The sequence below is a fragment of the Poeciliopsis prolifica genome, unplaced genomic scaffold (assembly GCF_027474105.1).
Source record: "Poeciliopsis prolifica strain line A6 unplaced genomic scaffold, Auburn_PproV2 SCAFFOLD054, whole genome shotgun sequence".
NCBI lineage: Eukaryota > Metazoa > Chordata > Actinopteri > Cyprinodontiformes > Poeciliidae > Poeciliopsis > Poeciliopsis prolifica.
The window spans coordinates 1,211,817-1,232,281 of NW_026562429.1; the positions used below are offsets into that span (position 1 = coordinate 1,211,817).

At 37.9% G+C, this 20,465-nt stretch overlaps 1 protein-coding gene and 1 long non-coding RNA gene across 2 annotated transcripts in view; one reads left to right on the forward strand and one right to left on the reverse strand.

Moving 5' to 3' along the window:
- LOC129378910 (uncharacterized) overlaps window positions 1-20,465 on the forward strand; it is a 154,684-nt gene that overhangs the window by 79,791 nt on the left and 54,428 nt on the right. The window contains exon 3 of the long non-coding RNA XR_008608109.1: window positions 7,088-7,212. This is a non-coding gene — a long non-coding RNA (uncharacterized LOC129378910). The remainder of the gene's footprint in view (window positions 1-7,087; window positions 7,213-20,465) is intronic.
- Window positions 1-20,465, reverse strand: part of LOC129378909 (cadherin-20-like) — an 82,842-nt gene that overhangs the window by 61,447 nt on the left and 930 nt on the right. The gene's annotated exons all lie outside the window — the stretch shown is intronic.

Here is a 20,465-nt window from a genome sequence, read left to right on the forward strand (position 1 = left end):
AGTGCATCTAATTAGCATCAAACCATAATGGCAGGTGAAATGTTAAAATTTTCCGATTGACACCAGAAACAATGGAAATAAGATTTGTTCCCTGCTTCATTTGACCAAAAGCTATTTTTGTTTGCTTGTCTCCAAATTAGGAGCTAAAAGTGTCATTTTTCTGTATGCACTCATTTATTTTCCGTAGATTCAAGTGTTTGTTTTTCTCAAAACTCAAGTAGGCTTGAGCTTCAACTCCAGCACAGTGGAAACGAGATTTCTTGGAAGAAAAACCTTAAAGTTACGTGTTTTCCTGACAAAATTCCTCTCCAAAAAGCACCCAGGACTTGAAATCCATTAGCAGCTATCGTCCCAATCTCAGAAAGCAAAGGAGGAGTTAAGCGTTTGAGCAGCTGGGGACACGTAGACGGCTACTGGGGTAAATTTTCTTCTCGCGCTCCACAGAGAAAATTACTCAGCTCCATCGTGGGTACTAAATCAGAACCCAACGCTGCCGCCTCATCCATCTCTGTGAGCTGGCAGCGCCGCTGCTGTTACTCCTGAGACAGATTTAGAAGTGGCCGTTTATACATTCGGCTGCTGTTTTATTATCTGTGGAAGTTAAAGGTCTAAGCAGAAATATCCAGGCTGTCTTGATTTGTTCGTTTTCATTCAATCCAAGGACATTTTATTGTGGATTTCCTAAAATTCACACCGCCATCAAAACTTCAAGTTGCTTAAAGGAATTAATTTCCGGGAGTAATCTGAGTTTATTAATGTTTGCAGAGTTTTATTGGATCAAAGGGAACATTTGTTTGACTAAAAACAGCTTCTCAGCTGAAAAGCAACAGATTCGCCCCAAAATAGAAGAGCTGCACTTTTGTTTGTGTGAAATAAGAACAACATCATTACTGGGTTTTTTGGTAAAACTTGGTTACAACCAGATGGTTCTAGGAAACGATGGTGTGGGTTTTAAAGTTGTGGATTAAAAGAGACACAAACTGCAATAAATAAATAAATAAATAATGCAATAAACAAGAAGGAGCGAAGTATTGACATTTTGAACTATGCATAATCTCATAAAGATATAATTTTATCATCAAAAACCTACCTGGAGCTTTGACTAATTAATGCAACACTTCAAATAAAACAAAACTAACATACAAGTACATTTTCAGCAAAAGTAGAAGTCAATAATTCCTCAATATTGATGAAAATATGAGTTTTTTAGTTCCATTATTGCACTTATAATATGACATTTTTGTGATGTAGATGAAAAAGTCTGATAATAGATATTTTTTTTATCAACATTAAGGGATAATTAACTTAAATCAAGCTCTGAAAACATTTTGCTGAAAATGTACTTATAAGATACTTTTATAGTCCTATTTGAGGAAATCTTGATATCAAATACCTTGGTAATAAGATATTTGCTCCAAAAACTAGACCAAATATACTTTTGTGTTTTTACAGTCATTTCTCACTTCCTGTATCTTATGTTTTGGAAAGTTTCCCTGGTTGTTCACCTCTGTAACCTGCACAGTATTTTACCCTGCTCATAAAAGTCAAATTAATCAAGTAGCCCCGGTGTTAGTGAGCTGTACGAGATGATTGGGACAATAACTGGTGCGTATCTTTTGAGAGAAACATGTCATCTAACTCACGTTCCCACCCATTAAACCTTATAGCGCTCTACCTACATTAGAAGTGTGGATATTACTCATATCAGACTCCCGAACCGCGCTGAGAGCTTCATTCAGCCGTGCGTCAGACTCGCATCTCTGATAATTGCCAAGCGGGTCATATATGAAAAAGAGGAGGAAAAATTGCTTCCTCAAAACATGGCAGATTTAATTTGTCAGCTTGGACGAAAATTGGCTTGCGAGGAAAACAAACGACGGTTACAAGGGCCGATGGTAGCAATTCGTCAGGGGAAGATTGAGGAGCTGGTCTAGAGATAGCTCACATCTCCATAAATCATGTTGACAACTGACTTGAACTGCATGAGGAGGAGGTCTCCCATAAAGCCAACCCGAAGAGGCGAAGATATGGGACGTCTCTCTGCTGCTGCCCAGAAATAGAAACGACAGCTTGATGCATTGAGGATGACCTGTAATGGCCGACTGAAACACTCGCTGCACGCTCATTTAAAGCGGTAAACTGTGAAATATTCTTCATGCCATCACTTGTTTTGACAAATACTATTTCTGTTCACAAACTACTCCAAATAATTAATAATAGGTTCCCTCTGAAGTTCCTCATTAGCTCAGTTTTTTCCTCATAGATTTGAGCTCAGGCTTAAAAAATGAGAATATGACAGCTTGAACATCTGCTACAACAATAGTTGTGACAAGATGTCTCTGCACTGTAAATATAACTCTAATTAGTGGGATTTACTCTTTGTTTGTAGCATCTGGCTGCAAATAATCTCCCAGATAGAAAGCGGGTTTGACTTGAGGCCCTTTGTCTCTCATGGATAATAATAAAAGTGGTATTTATCATCAATGATTTCTGACATAAAAATCTGTAGGAGTGCGCAACAGATATTTACACTGCAAAAATGCAAAATCTAAACATTTTTTTGATCTTGTTTCGAGTGCAAATAACTTGCTCTTCAAATAAGACAAAACTAAGATCAAAGTTACTTCAGCAAGATATAGGAGGTTGTTTTAAGTCAATAATATGGCACAAAAAGGACATGTTCTACTTTTAAAATGACCTGACCCGCATGTTTTAGGAGATGCGGGGGGAACCGGAGCGCCCGGGGAAAACCCATGCAAACACGGGCATTCATTTTTGTTTACATTCAGAGAAGATGGAAGTTGTACTCAGTTTCTTCTTCACACTAAACCACAAGAGGGCGTTCTAGGCCTGTGTTATTCTACTTTAGAAGTTAACAGAGTTGTTTAAAGGCGACATCGGGAACGAAGATTTAATTGCGTTTACAAGATGGTAAACTTGTTAGCATGTTATTTATGCTATAGTTATCGGACTAACTCTTAATATGTTATGCTAACATACCAGACACGTTCTCAGTTCATTGTTTGTCATGTAACGTTAGCATACCGCACAATTATTCAGCCTGTTGTTTCCTCTATTCTATTTTTCAAGATGACATGTCTGTTCTCGGTGTTGGATTTTATCAAATAAATTTCCCTCAAAAATGCGACCTATACTCCGGAGCGACTTATAGTCCAGAAAATACGGTTCATCATATCTGGGGAAAGTCTACCGTTTTTTAGTTTATTTTAATTGCACACTACAAAAACACAAAATCTTAGTAGCATCCAGCCTGTTTCATTCCTTTAGTGCCTAGTGAATCTAATTAGCATCATTCCAAAATCTACACTAGAATTAAATGAAATGATTCATCTTTACTTAATTAAACAACTAATTAACACCAAAAACTCAAGTAATGATATTTTTGTACAATTTAAGTCATGGTGGGTTAGACTCTTTTAGGAAGTTTTGTATTTTTTTAGTTCTTAAAAGGCAGAGATGAGAAATTATATTTTCTATAGTATTAATTTGTTTCCTGCTGTATTTGGCCATAAGAAATCTTTGTTTTCTTGACTCCAAATTAAGAGTTAGGAGTTTTTCTTATTTTGTCTGCTTCTTTTTTATATATATATGCATATCAAAATGTTTCTTTCTCTCAAAACTTTACCAATTTTGCACCAAGGAGGCTTGAGTTTCAACTCCAAAACATTGGAAACAACTGAAAGTTCAAACACAAGCATGAACCGAGAGCAAGATAAAGTTAATTCAGTTTCATTTAAGACTTCCTGAAGCTTTGCAAATGTTGCAAATGTCCCATTAACCCAATAAGCCAACTTAGCTCTGATCATAAGCCTCTCATCTTCCTGATGCACAGCAGGAAACGTAAACGAATGAGACACCAATGGGTTTGATCTTCCATGCTTATTTACAATGCTGAGCGCGTAATCCGAGTCGTGACCTGTTGATAGAATCAGTAAATGCAGCATAATGCTAAAAGTTGAACTTTAATATCCAGCATTACTCCATTACAGGAAGCATTAATGTGATTACAGCGAGGCACCGGCTCCGTAATGCGTTTCTCCCTGCAGAACGGCCGCGATGTGCTGAAAATGCATCACCGGCGGGGCCGTGTGTGTTGTTCTCCGTCGGCTCCTTACAACTGTGACGCCCAGCTGAGTGTGTAAGCTTCTCACCCGCCCTCGCTGCCGCGCCGTCGGAGGCTCGGGAAGCTGTGCGTTCGCGACTTCACCAGATGTTGATTCAAACGCTGAGCAGATGACAGACTTAGCCAGCAGCTGAAGGGAGAGAAATCCGCAGTCCAACACTCAGCAGGCCTCCATCTCACTTTCTCTCCACTTGCTTTATTTACTTACATCCATCTCACTTTTCTTTTTCTGCAGAATCTTAAAGATTTGATGCGTTTTGTCTCCAGCCTGGTTAGCAAGTTCACCAGGATTGTGGGTGTGGTGTAAAATTACAGTGCTTACTCTGCAAAAATACAAAATATTCCCAAGTATTTCTGATCTAGTTTCTAATGAAAATATCATAGAACACTTGAAATAAGAGAAAACTAACACTTAAGTAACTTTTCAGCAGTATGTAAGAGTTTTTAGGAACTTCTACTTATAATATTGGGAAAATATCTTGTTATAAGTGAAATAATCTGCCAGTTCTTTTTAAAATCAATTTTGAAAAATTATTGAAGTAAAATTAGCTCTTATCTTGCTCAAGTTACTAGTGAGTTTGTCTAATTTCTAGTGTACTTGTGGTGAAATGAAACTAGACCAAAAATACTTGGTAACATTTTGTGTTTTTGCAGTGCAAGTACTTGATCTCTGGGAAAGTTCATATCGTTTAGTTTATTTTAGCTGTACACTGCAAAAATACACAATATCTTAGTGGACTGACTAAGATTTAACAGTCTGTTCTTTTCCTTAAGTGCCTAGAGGATTTAATTATCATTATATCATAATTTAAACTAGCAGTAGATGTTATGTTCAAAAATATGTTGAAATTCAGTTGGATTAAGGATTAATTGACTTATAACAAGCTCCTATTTCTCACTCTTAAGTTACTTGTAAGTTATTTTTGTCTTATTTAAAGTCTACTAATAAATTTACACTAGAAACTAGACCAAAAATACTTGGTGAGATTCTATTTATTCCAGTGTAAAATGTATAATTAAGAAAAGCACCACTCTGATTGCGGTGGCATAATGTGGTGGTGATTTTCTTGAGGTAATTTATTTATGTAATAAACATCAAACTACTGCAGCATTGCCAAGTGTGTAGCTCTTTGGATCTGATCAAATGTAACTCAACCGTTTCCAGTTGCCCTTAAAATTATGTATGCACCCAATTTTAATTAGAAAACCAACACAGAAAAGGAAAGGAAAGGTAATTGTTGTTTTTTCCCGTTTTATCGGTTCAGAAACAAAATACTGAAGGGCGGTACCGTCATGCCAACTCTCTCAGCAGATGTTTATAGGATAGCATCTAACTTTTCATCTTTTTTTGCTGAAAATTACTTGATTTAAGTTCAATTAAACTGTCCGCTCAGAATGAATTTCAGTGTTCATCTCTCTCTGAAGACCAAAGTACTTACAAAAGTGGCAATCCAGATGAACATTTATCCAACACTGTAGAAAACATTTGGGTCACCGGCTCTGTAATGCCGGTGACCACCAAACAAATTTACAAGTAATTTTTCAGCAAGATAGAAGCTTGCTCATATAAAATGGTGAAAATGTCTTGTTATAAGTGAAATGATCAGTTATTTCATCAGAGTAAAGGCAAAGACTAAACATACAATGATTTTTTGCTCAAAAGTTTGTGTAATTTGCCTGTTGATATTAAATTCACACCAGAAGTTGGAGCCAACATGGCATGAAAAAAGGCTTTTTGAGGTGTTCATTATTTATTCCCTCCTGTGTTCGGCGTTATCTAAAATGTCTGAAACTAACACACAAGCATGGAGGAACTGAATGTGTGTATAAAAACCATAAACCTGGAATTATCTCTTCCAAACTTATTAGATCTGGACCTCGCAATCTTCGCTCAGATGGAAAAATATTGAAAATCACATGACATTCTTTCTGTTTACAGTAAGGAAACTGTTTTCTCTCTATGCTTATCTGCCTGGAAATCATTTACAGAAAGAACCAGGCGCATTTAGGGTCATAGTCACCTAAATATGACCTGCAGGCGTCTCGTCTCTTTGCTCCTAATTCATGCCTGGATCTTCAAATATTTAAAGCTGGAACTTCACTGAAATGACGGCAAACACTTGAATAGATAAGAGACGTTGTTGAACCAGACAGACGAGACAGGAAGGAACCTTTTTTCAAATTATTTCATGATATTACTGCAGTTCATTTTAGATTAACCAAAGAATAAATTAGGAGATGCTGGTGATTAGCTGCCACTTCATATAAACTGAACTCATGTTGACTTTACCATAAAATGAAGAAGAACCAAAAATCTAATTGTGCTTCATTATGAGTTTCTAAGTTGGATCGGTATGCGATGGTTTGCAAAATGTTGATAGAGCGGGAATGTCATATTTTATTCGCCTTGCGTCATAATTCTGCACTGAAACAAACCAGATGTGGTTGATTTTCTTAATCTGTTTGTCATTGACAATTACGCTCCTGTTGCTCAATTTAAAATTGATCAGTAATTGGTTCTGTCCATTTTTATTTTGGGTAATGTCTTTACAGTGTAACATCTTTCTTTTCTGTTTTGTGGTTGCAAACTGTTCACACGAAAGTGTGAACAGTTTGCGACCACTTCAGAAAAAAAATCTAATTCAAATATTTAAATTGGCTCCTTTTCTACTTGGGCTTTGACCAAATATTAATCGTTCAAGTTGATTTTGATTTTCTTTACCTGTATCTACATGTTTAATTTGCTTTATTTGTTTTAAATTTAAATGTTTTGGTCTTTGCTGCTTTTAAAGAGCGTGGCTGTAAAGATGATTAGCGTTTTAGTAGCTTAGCTTTTTGGGAGCGCTAATGTGCTAATCTTGAATTTGAGAAGACGATAGGCCTGGAGTAAAGTAGAAAGAGCATGATTGATGATACGGATAATTTTGTTATCTTGTTTTTCAGAGGCGCTGCATCATCTACTGGTTTCCAGTTTTCAAAATTGGCGGTGAAACTTGAGAATTAGGAAGTGGAGTCAACAAACCAGTTGACGTTATGGACCGTGTTCGTCCTCTTTACAAAGTCTTTCTGTAAGTACCCCAAACTTGATTAGCACACTATTAACTGAAATCCAACCAATAATTTGATGAAACCAAAGGGCGTCTTCTTTAAAACCAATTTAATCCATTAAAATTTCAAACAACTGCAGGAATTTTTAATGACAAGACATGAAAACTGTTAAGAAGTTCTTGCACCAGTTCAGATAAACCTTCACAGGAGACATTTGATAGTTCAGAGAGAGTAACTGATCCGCCCTACCGATTGTAGAGGCAATAACAAACGCCGTAGTTCCTTTTCTACATTTTCTATTCTGTCTCATCTGCTGCTGCAGACTCCTGAGCTCACAGAAAGGACACAGGTAATGTTATTTCAAAGGAGAGAATCGGCTACGGAGAGCGGGGAGGGGGGTGCAGAGACTATGGCTGATGTCTTTTGAACCCGGGGATCAAACAGCTCATCCATGTTAGTGTGTGGAAGTGGGGAGGTGCTCGGCCCCGACGCTCCCTCCTATTGCTGCAACAAGGCGCCAGGGATGTCGGCTGCATCAAACAGCAGGAACTCTGATGAATTTGAAGCTGTGTACTCTCAAGAGCTCAGCAAAACAAACAACATTTGTAGAGCATTTGTTTGGAAATAGAGCACTGGTTACGTTTAGAACGTCTCTCTTTTGACTGCAGTTATGTGGTTCTGAGTGCTTTACATATACATCAAAATTAGACCTGCAACTAACTGTTTTAGTAGCCAATTAATCAATTATTTTGACGATTAATCGATCAGTTCGATTAATCGCATAAGAAAACGTAACATTACGCATTCTTTTGACTTTATTTCAATGTGTATGTATAAAAAATATTTTCTTTTTCTCTTTGCTTCCTGCTTTTCCTGTCACAGTAACACATTTTGCAGAACGATAAATTGATCCAGAAACTATTGCGATAATATATTGATAATGGCACGCTAATCCAAATTTGGCAACTCAAAGACTAATAAACTTACATTATGTTACAAACACTGGAACTGAAAGATGTTTTATGTATCAAAACTAAAACACAACAACCATAAATACAATAAATTATGGCATCTCTACAAGCAACCTTTGAAAAATCATCATAATGTAAACTAACTCATTTTATATATTATATGATTCGTGGATTGTTTAGTTTTTTAATTTGACATTTTTTAGTAAAGGTCAGCTAACTCTAAAACCTCAAATTGGCAAAATTACGCCCATAAAATAAAGATGAAGCAGCTCTGAGCAGGACTGGAGGTAAGTAAACAATATTTATCTCAACTGTTTGGATGAACTTTCACAACATTAAACTGTCATTTTAACAGGCAAACCCATAAAGCCACATACAGAGTTAACACGTTTACATTTACAAATGTAACCTTCCTAGTTCTGCCTGGATCCAGAATCACCTTCTAATGATGGATTTTGAGTTTTTTAAACAAATATCCAGGAATAAGTACGTTGTTGGTGGTCACTTGTCCTTGTATGGTGCAGGGTGAATATCTCTTAGTTTTGGAAACACCTTTTAGAAACACAAACTGGATATTCTTTGGATTGTTTTTGAAAATGCTGATGCCACAGAGACCATTTGAAAATACAATGTACATAGTCGTAGGGCAGTTTGTTTACTTTACCACATTAAATCCCAGTAGAATATATCGAAGTTTGTAGTCCTAAGTGGATTTTTCTGTTTTTATGTAAAAAATAGTGATAATAATGAACAAGGGAACGTCTTTGCAGTCCATGAGCGGGCTGTGCAACAAGCTGTTAACAGTGCTGGCATTTTTGCAGCTTATTAAATTGAACGTGTCGGCATACAGCTGCTCAACAACAGATCTAGCACACAGTTGTGTTTCTGACCATCTGCTCGCTGTTGTTTCTTCTTTTTATCTTTGTTTTCCTTCTCCAAGTTCACAGGAAGGCTCTCACTCTACAAAACGCTCGTTTTACACTCCTCATTTAGTCGTTTTTATATCATTCACTGGTACAGCTACAGTTTCAAAATGTGCAGCAGGTCTAAAACATGGTCATTTGTAAAAACCGAGGTTTTAAGCATCTCCGTGAGGCAACAACTAAATCCAGTGTTTTATTGTTTCACCTCTTCTCTGTCTCACATAAATAGCATGAGACTTTCTTTGTTTCTGTTTGCTATCGATCCAACGCCTCCGGGTATGAAAGAAAAACGACGACAGGAACCCAGATAGATGTCTTCACACGTCCTTTAAAAACAGATTCACTTCCTTCGCAGCTGCCGATGAGCCCGGCGATAGCTGCGTTATGAGGCCCGCGCTTTCTGCTAACACTCAAGGTGGATACGCGCATGTGTTGGTGTGTGCACAGACCCGGATCTTCCCTTTCATCCCTAAATCTGTGGCAGGCTGCCACGGGCCCGTATCATCTACCACAATACACCTGTTGGGGCGAATTTGATACCTGAAGATAATGGATTGGAGTTCAAAGAGGAGAATGCGGACAGGAAACTTTTCCAGAGGTCGCATTTCATGAGCAATCTGCGCTGATGCAAGCACACACACGCAATGGAAAAACGCCCCGACACACACATGTGCTCACAAGTTATGAACAAAGATGCACACACAAGCAAGCATGCACACATGTACCATAGTAGCAAGTTTGGCATCAAGTTTTGTTTCTTTTTCTTGCAAATCTGACCAAATAGGTGTAGAATCATTTTCCCTTTTCATGATTAAAATGGCAGTATTATGTAAAGTCAACATTATTAGTTTCACCTCATCTTATCATGATATTCCTTCTTCACAAGTCTATCTTTTAATCCTTTAATTTCCATGGCATCCTTTCAGATGTGAAAAATGCCCAAGTGGATCTAGCCCTGCCTTTGAGGCGCAACTCCTGCCCCACTCAGCTCCTTCAGACTAGCCAGCAGCAATCAGCAAACACATGCTGGAACTGCACATCAATTGTAGCAGCTACTTCTCAGTAAAACGCTGGTAGAACCATTGTTAAAGGGACAATAGTGGTGCCATGTTGTGATGACTACCTAGAGGCGGAGCTTCAGAAAGATGGAACTTTCTTAAAGAGACAGAGACCCAATTTCGAGGAGTTAAATCAAAAAGTACATTTATTTTAAATCATATTTGACATTTATAGCTTTTTCATAACTGAAGGTAACAGTCACTTGATTGTTCTATAAATGACCCATAATATTGACCCTTTAAGAACCCAAACAAGGTTGGGTGAGTCTGTACATGCCACTCGTTGGTGTGCAGCCCATAAATCTGCCAGGTGCAGAAAAGAAAATGCAGGTGGATTAAATCTGTTCTCTGTATGCACCGGGTTGCAGAACCATCCTAAACAAGCCTGGCATGCAGGCGCGTACACACCCTGTTGGACCATATTACAGCAGTAGCAGGGAAACTTGGTGTTTGCATTTAAATATAATGCAAAATAAATAATAAAACAAGTCGTCGCTCAGAGCACAAAAGGTAGAACTAGACTGAATAGATCTGCCCTTATGGATCGGGCGCATTGTCTCCGAAACCCGATCTACACCTTTTGTTGTTCAGCTGGTTTTCCCGTTGTATGCTCTGTAAAATGGCTGCTGGAAAAGACAGCAAGTTTTTTGTGCAAGAAATGTGAAGCTGACAGATTGAGAAACGTGTGACAGTGAAAAGAAAAATGGTGGAGAATGTTTTCGAATTACAGGACCAGTACAGATATTGATATTGGATCGGCGCATCTCCAATTTGGACCATTAAAATAAGCGTTTTTACAAGATGTCAGTTATTCAGTCTTGTCAACTGTGTCAATATGGCCTGACTGTTAATCATTAACACACAGGAAGCAGTAAACTGTGGCTCTGCCTCGCCGGCTGAGAGTCACAAGGATGATTGATAAACTCTGTCGGTACCCAGATGGAAACTGTGGTGTTTCTCCAGTTGCACAAACTGTGCTGTAACTCAGAAGCTGCTGATGAATGTGCAGGACTCTCTGCGTTAGTTATGCTGTTGGATTCAACAAGTGAAATGTTTAATTTGCAGATTGTTTGCATGCTCTCCTCGTCATCAGACTGCAGGATAATCAGTGTTTTAATGCACATCGTGCTGCTTCTAATGTCGGCGTTCTGTCTCTTCAGTCATTTAAAGCGCTGCCATTAGAGCTTTGGATTGAATATGACTGACTGTCCTTGGATCCTCTTCAGTTTGGGTCATTTCTCTCGGAGAGCAAATTCATGCACAGATTGAAACCAAAACACTTCTCCAAACAGTTAATTAGCTAAACTGGCACACGCTAACACGCTACACGCGGTTAAAAAAACAGCACATTAAAATAAATGGAGAGAGGGACGTCATGCTGAGAGCTGCAGAGTATGGAAACCTAATGGATGTGTGGGTCAGATTTATGGCAGCTCATCCTCTGCTCTGCTATAGGATAGAAAAAAGTTAACTGGAGCACGCCAGCTCCAGACGCTATAACTCATTCTCCGTCTCGCTCCATTTTATCCGCCGGAGTACATTGGTGAGTATTTGGCTCATTTTGGTTGGGAGGAGCAATAAAACATAATCAGTGTCTGCCAGCACCAAGGTCGACCTGTTTTCCTTATTCATGGTGATGATCGTTTTGGCCTCCGCTGAAGGTTGATGAGCTGTTTATTTTTAGCCTGGTCTCAGATAATGGATGAGTTTGGGGAAGTTTAATTTTGAGTTAATTGCGGCTCAAAGATCAGATGAATATTTTGTGGGTTTTTTTCTGATGTTTTAATCCACAGAGTGGATGAAGGTTTGAACAGATCGATGGTGATTTGTGTTGCGGGTGTTTGGGTGGGGACTGTAACTTTCTACCCAAAGGATGTACGCGATAGATGGAGCTGATTTGTTGTCTGTTAAAGTACCAAATTTATTGGGTTTCTGACCATCAATATACATTAAACAGAAACAAGTGACCCCTATAGATTTACACAAACCCATAACCCAAGAAAATGTTGTCAATTCAAACAGTCAGACAATTCAATTTAACATAGAAAGTAAGAAAAGTTTGTTTCAATATTGAGATATTAAGGGTGAATAAACCAGCCGTGTTTGGTCCGCTTTAATCTGACTCCAGTCCGTTTGTGTAGAAAGTTCAGTTTGTTTGGTGAGGTGTGAATGAGTAATCAAACTCTCACATGGACCACAAAAAATGCCCAGCAACCTTGGCCTCGGTTCGATTGAAGTGAACTCAGATGCATACATGAACATGAACCATCACTGCACTTGTTCTTATTCCTATATCTGTGTGCATTTATAATTCCTAATATTTAAGTTTCAGGCAGAACGGCCATCAGATACGAGGCTCCTGGATGTAGTTTCTCCCTGCGCAAACTTTAGGGAGGCATTAAGAAAAACTGATTTTGAACCGTGTTTGCTTCTTTGTTAGGTCCCCAGCAGCATTTATAGACATGTCTCCAATATTTTCTGCTTTTAAATCAGCAGGCTGCCGCAGTTTATTATGAGCAGTATGTATTTTACAAGCCACACTCGTCATTATCTGCAGTGTTTGGATCTGCTTCACTAATAATCAAATGGATAATAAAGCGCAGCTCCCCAGCAGTTCATTAAAGACCAACAGGCCTACAGTATGTTTCCACGCAGCGCGGCGAAGGTCTGCCGAGGGAGAAGGTCCACATGTCAGATCAGCTCCATTTGAAAAAAATATTATGATTATTGAATTCTTCTCAAAACATGGCCTTGAATGTTTGGAAGTTGGAAAATAATAAATTCTGTCAGGTAGGAAAGCAGAAAAATATGAATTTATTTAATTTGTAGAGCTGAGGTGTTCCTGTCCTTCTCCCTCTAATAGAGTGCATTTTTCAAACTGGAATAATTTAATAACTTAATCAAATGAAAATCTGCATCTTCTGTGGGATCAATTTGGGGATTTAAGACATGTTCTCCCACTTCATGCACAGTTTTTACCTTTACTGCAGTGTATTTAGACTGCAGCAGAAGCCCAGGGGAACCAACTTATTACTTGGAGTTGTATTAGTTGTGTTGGTACTGACAGCTTAAATTAGAGCTGTACTTTCAGCTGTCTCGGTACATTTGTCCACCGGGGCTAAATGGATGCTTCTGTGTTTCAAACTGTGCCTCCAGTGAAGACGTTTATTGTCCAAAACCTCTATAAAAACAAAGCAATTACAGAGATGGTAGCTTCTGTTTATGAAAAAGTCTGAATTTGTCTTCTGTCGCAATATCAGAGGCGAGATGTGAGCCTCGTGTGTAAAGATTTCTTGCTACTTTTTCAATGGGATTTTCTTTGATTTCGACCAAATGTGACCAAAGAGCTGAAGGAAATCTGGATTCTTCACTATATTCCCCAAACTGTGTAAGTGTTCAGTGCCTTGCAAAAGTATTTTTGCTCCCTGGACTCTTTCACGTTTGGTTTAGCCTCAAATCTCAAAGCATTTTTTTATGATCAGTAAACACAAGTTATAAATTACTATGAAATGGAAAGAATATTTCCTCTGCAATATTTAGAGCATCAATTTTCAAGCCTTTATTTTTGGCTGGGGTCCCACTTTTGCAAACCTTCAGACAATGCTACAAAATATGTAAAGAAACATTAATGTTTAGAATGTTCTTCATTCACTATTCGATAATTATTACATTTATTTAGCATATGCTTCCATCAAATTTTAGATTGCCATGAATTATTAAGCAGAAAATGTTATTATCAGATTATGACTTTACTACCAGAGAATACAATTTCTCAACACAATCCTCTGGTTTCATTGTAAAGATACGTAATATTTTATCTAATTTTGTGTAATTTCCACAGTTTTTGCAGTAGAGCCCTTTGGTCTTTCTTGTCACAAACATTTCATCTGAGCTTGAAGAGGAAAAAAAGCAGCTTGGTGAATTTGACTGGCAGCCAATCAGAAAATGAGCATCAGAAATGGCATTTGAATAAATTATTTCAACCTATATTTTTAAAAATGAACGATAAAATAAAAAATTATGATGAAAATTTTAAGATTTTTTTTTTTCGGCATCTTTCCTCCAACTTTCTGAGACCCTCACAGCGCCCCCTGGCGTCACCCTGGGGGACTGCGGCCCCCAATTTGAAAAACACTGGATGAGAATATTTTGCTCTAAAATATTCCACTGTGTCTCTGAATTATGTTTGGGGTCTTTGTACTTGGGGAAGGTGACCTTTCACCCTGGGACTCTTCTAGTCTCATACACAGTAGCAACATCCTGTATATTTGCAGGTTGTTTTTACTGACAAGTAGAAATCTTCCTAAAATGGAATAAGAAAGGATTTATCTTTTATAAACGATGCTTGTTGATTATTAAAATCGGTACAAATGACCACAAATATCAGCAACTCTCATAAAGGGATTTTTTAAAACAGAAACTCCTAGACTGTTTTCATTCTAAATAAAATTTAAAACACAGCCGAGTACATAAATTGTAGGAAATCCTATAAAACCCCTTGTGCTGGATCCGAAATCACTTTTCTTTCCAGAATAATGGGACACTTTTCTGTCCAAATACTGCATGTTCAAAAAATATTACACAAATTCTAATTGTTTGTTGCTTTCAAATGAAGTTTGAAGCAAGTTTATATGTTTAGCACATTCCAGATCAAAGTGCTTCCTTTGATGAAAACATAAAAAACGAACAAGCAAAACAGTGACTTGCCAACATGCAGGGAAGTGATGACAGTTAAAACCAGACTTCGTGAATCAGTGCTCCATCTATTATTAATCAAAAGAAACTCAGTACAAATGACTTCTTCTTTTCAGTATCTATGTAAAGAAACTGTTTGGTTCTTGTTCTCGGGATGCAGAGCAGATCAGAACCAGAAATTGATACAACGGCAGCAGATCTTTAATGTTTATGGTGCTTTATAAACTCAGAAGTATTTTAAGACTATTCTCCCAGTTTAAATACTTCATACATTCTTTACAGAATCAATTTAATAAAAATGTATGGATGAGTTTCTCTACATTTTCCAGAGACGTCAATCCTTTAATGTTCTTTAGGTGATAGAAGGCCGACTTTAAAACTGTCTTTATGTGGCTCCAGAGTTCAGGTCGGAGTCCGACACTACACTCAAAAACACAAAATTTTGCCGTGGTTTGTCCAGATTCTAGTGAAAATATCTTAATACAGTTGAAATTTGATAAAACTAACTTACAAATATATTTTCAGCAAGAAATAAGAACTTGATTTAAGTCAGTAATTCCTAAATATTGATGAATATTAAGGAGATTTCCAGATTATTTCATTTCTAACTTGGGAAATAATCTGTCAGTGGAACTTTTTGGTTGGCTTTTGACATAATAGTCCCATAAATATACATTAAGGCTGCAATATGTCACTTTTATAAAAATATTTTTCCACAAAAATATTGAAACTGTCACTATGTTGTGACAGTATTGTATGAGACAGATAATCTGTGAAAAATCAAACTCCTCTGTCTTCTCCCGATGCTATTGAGAAGCAACCAATCAGAACAAGGATGTCAGCGCTGTCAATCAAGCTCATCCATCATTTTTTGCTGGTATACTACAGCTCCTTGACATGTCAGCAGATAAATGGTTTTCCTGTAACGGTGAATTGTTTCTCTGCCATTCGCTCATTTGGCATCTCGTTCTCAAAAGTGATTGCCAGCGCTAAGACCCGCCTCCTTGCTCTGATTGGTTGTTTTTGACTGGGAGCAGTTTCATTTCTTCACACGGCAATAGAAACTCAGGGTAGAGGTTTAGGAGATCAATCTTTTCACAGGTTATTTCAGACAACAGTTCCAAGATACATTAAAAACATTTTATAAGAGTCATAAACAGCTTCAAAGCTTACTTTAAAAAGTGCTTTTCTGAGCCACAGTTAATATTTTTGTAGTGTTTTGCTGCGAGGCAACTTGCTGATAGTTTGAAAACATTTTTGTGCTAAAATCTTCTTCACTCCCTCTCCAAGCACAAGCACACCGAGACGCCACACAGCCATAACATCACATCATTGGATAACTCTTTTCCAATACAGTGTTTAATTCCTCTCTCTGCTGTATTCTGGATCATTGTGGAGGACCATCAGTGCGGGGAGAAAGATTATCTTCACAGATTACAGTGTTTGTCTCATTTTCCCTGCAAATCGATGTCTTAATATCTGCAGTCTGCGTTTAGAGGCCGTAGCAAGCAGCCGACTCTTTCTGTGAATGCTCATTGCAGTGTGGAAAGTGTCAGCTAGCGATATTCTGACATAATAGAGGAACAACAGCCATGAATGTGGATTCAGACTTCATTCAGTGAACCGCTTTGGTTTGAGAGGCTGCGCCTGGTGAAACATTAAAAACAGCAATGAGCTCATGTTCTGAGCAGCTTCAGTTGTTACAGCTAGGACCTGGAGATCAGGCTGAGATGTGACCTGAACATTTAGAGTCACATAAACACAGTTACAAAGTCGGCCTTCTGTCGGCTGAAGAACATTTCCTGGATGACAGGACTAATGTCACAGCAACATTTTAACTTTAGTCCTTCCACTGGCTCCCTGCAGCTCAAATAATAGACTTTAAAATATCTCTGTTTGTTTATAAATCACTTAAACTGTATCAAATTTTCAGACTGACTCAGGTCTTCTGGTTCGGCTCTGCATCCTCAGAACCAGAACCAAACATGCAGAAGCAGCATTCAGCTTCTACGCACCACAAATCTGGAGCAAACTTCCAGAAAACTACAAACAGCCAATTAGTTGCTTTAGAACCATAATAAATAAAACATTGACAGTTTTCAGAATTGTTGACTGTGTGATTTATTATGTTTTCCTAAATAATTTAACTGCATTGTGCAGCCAGTTGAATCATTGCTGAAGATGGTTGTATAATTATTTTACAATGGAAAAATAAAATAAATCCACACAGTAAACTTCTCTTTTGGTCTGGTAAAGCCATGTCAAAATAAAATGAAGGGTTAACACAGCAAAACACAAAATACTCACCAAATGTTTTGGTCTTGCATCTCAGTGCACTTGGAATAAGATGAAACCGACTTATAGATAACATTTCAGAAAGATATATTGTTTTAAGTCAATAATTCCTTAATATTAATGAAAAGCACTGAAAACTTTTCTTGTTATGTGAATTTGTCTGCTGGTGAAACTATAGATTTTTTAAATCAATATTAAAAAATTACTGACTTAAAACAAGTGCCTATTTCTTGCTGAAAAGTTACTTGTTGGTTCATTTTTTTCATTTCAAGTGTACAAAGACGTTTGCACCAGAAACTAGACCAAAGGTACTTGGTAAGATATTGTCTTTTTGAAGTTAACTTCTATCTTTATCATTCTGTAAGTTTCGTCATTTGGCATCTGGTCAGATATTACTGGAAATATTAGATTTTTCCTCATGTTCAGAGGAGCATCTGCGTCACCCTTCCATTGTCTACTTCCCAACAAAGTAACAGGAGAGTTGGTGTATTGTCCGAAAAGGTGTGACATTTCAAATATTTCCACAAACAATGTATTGCTGTGTTTTCCTCGTGTTGAAGCAGCAGCAGCAGGATAAGCCCGGAGGTCAGTCAGCAGCTCAGACAGATGACTTACAGCTCAAACAAAAGGATTTGCTCCGATGCACAGTACCGGCGAACGAAGAACAAGTCTCATCGTGTTCCTGCGCTTAAACCCCGGAGCTCCTGCTCCATCTTTCTGACACCTACGACCCGCCTCACAGGTGTCCCCTCTGCTTTATGGTGGAAGAAAAGCTAATTGTCAGTAACGTGATCCCCTCTTCATCTCGTGAAGCATATCTTGGCAGGTGTGTGAAGGCTAACGCTACTGTCGCCTGCCAGGCAGTCGCTGATTGACGCGCCGTTGTTTCCCAGACCACAACACGCCAGCAGGGTGCTTGATGCTCTCGTCGCGCTCAAAGGCGCCTTCTGGTAGCCCATAAAGCCCCGTCAGGCTCTGAGCCCTGCAGTCATTCAATTAGGAATTTACTGGGCTATTGATTTCAGCACGAGGGTGGTGTCTCACATCTTGGAAACAATAAGGAGCCCATAAAAGCCTGTACCGGTCTTTTTACCAAAAGGGGTGATGACTCCGGCTTTATTGTGAAGAGAGGCATGAAAAGAGTGATGTGTAAAACGAAAACACATAAAGTCCTTTTGAATTCAGCCTTTTCACTGACCTTCACAGTCGTTGCTACCTGTTTAAAAGTGTGCTGGCCAGAAGAAAAGGTTCCAAGTTATTTTGTTTTGAGTCAGAAATGATCTGGAACAAAACTTTGCAAATTTCACCCAAAACGCTCAAAATAGTTTATGACCAATTACTATGAAAGTTAAGTCAGGTTGGACAGGATGACTGAAAAATGTACCATGACATAAGTGTTATACCACATCACCCAACATCCATAAATATTGACTGTTTTTTACTCCACACTGTTTTTAATTTAACTTAATTTTTTTAAATGGTTGAGTCAATTGCTACTAAGCATGTTGTTGCTAGGTTATTTCAGCAGGAGATGTCTCAGTGGTCTGGCTGTCGACTTCCTACTTAAATCCATCAATTTTAGGTAACCAAAGAGCGGGTGAGTTAGTTGATGTCATCCTGTTTAGGGCGGTTGAAGTGTTTTCTCTGCCTACATCTCCCAGAATGCTGTGCGATTCTGGTTTGGAGTTTGGTGAAGTTATTGATCTTATTTCGGACACAATATCTATTGATAGTGATCGCGTGTCAGTTGTGACGTACATATTGTTTGATTTATTGCACAGCTGTATGTCGAAGGCAGTAAAACAAACGGATATCACCAGGAGTGTTTGCAAGACCAAAGAGATTTAACGCAGACATCATTAATAACCAGCAAAACGCAGATCTCAGATTTTTAAAAAAATTTGTGGACATGTAACACGAACCTTTAGCTTCTTTTATGCTCAACAGGTTTCTCTAAAGAGGCTGAACTCTGAAGATATAAGCTAGGAGAGTATAATGATAACATAAGAAAACTTGTGGCAACAAATTTAGAATGGTTGTGTAGTCATTTTAAACAAATTTTGTGAATTAGCTTAGAGCCACCACACCGCCGACCTCGTGCTATATGCCACTATTGCCGACTGATGATCATTCAACACATACCAATAATTGTATTGGAAGCACTTACCTGTCAAACTTATAACCAAATCATCCCTATTTTGCTAAGTTGCATACCAGACACATACATTTATAAGTATTTTGATTTTCAAAACGCATCACGATCAGTGATTGGGTAGCATTGTTAACCTAAACAAAGTTCACGCATCTGAGAACCAATCACTTATCAATAACCGAGAATCCAGACACTACGCAGCTAAGCGCAGGACAAGAGGCTTGTTTATCAGAGTCCTTAATACTTATTAATGCAGTAATTTGCTGGTCTTACTTTTGTTGACATAGTCAGTCTTCACAGTTTATCTGCGCAGTTAGTGTCCCCACATCTGCATGTTGTCTGGCTAACAAACACCAATTCAAATAATGATATACAGTCAGAAAGCAGCTATAATCAAACACGCTCTCCTTCATTCTGCTCAGACACAATGGAAAGAAAATAAGCTGGTGCTGCTTGTGTAACTTGGGTAAACATTATTTATCAAGAGATTGACTTAACAGATACAAAACACTGATATAATAACAAAGATCTTGGAAAAACAACACATTTTCAACAGGAGATGCCTCAGTGGTCTGGCTGTCGACTTCCTACTTAAATCTATCAGTTTTGCTTGCCCTGTTCTTCCTTTCCTGGTTTGGCTTGTTTATCCCATTAAAGACCCAAGAATCCAATTGTTTTAATGTGTTTTCAAAAAGAAACTGTTTCAATCAATTTTTCTGCCTAAATCAAATCTGCTTGAATGAACAAAATAAATCTTGTTAGTTCTGATTCAGAAAAGTGACGACATAATCTTGTACTATCCGGGTTGTTTTGTTTTTTATTTGGGCCACAAGAGGGCAACTAAAAACGACCAACAAGCATAAAACTGGCATTCACCTCAATTCTGCTGATATACAGTGAACATATTTTCTCATTTATAGAAATTCAGGCCAGCTGGAGAGAAAACTGTGTTCTGGCCTACTGATCCTGCCGTTCTCTTTATTGCTACAATTTCTGTAGAAAATGGGTGCTTATGAATGAAAACCAAGAAAATAATGTAAAAGAATCAGCTGCGGTTTAAGATTAATTGGAAATGAAAACTTAAACAATTGGATAAGAACGCCTTAAGGGAAGTCAAAATTAACTATAAACAATGCAAAATGATTGATTTTTAAGCACAGCTGTTCAGCCTTTTGGAAA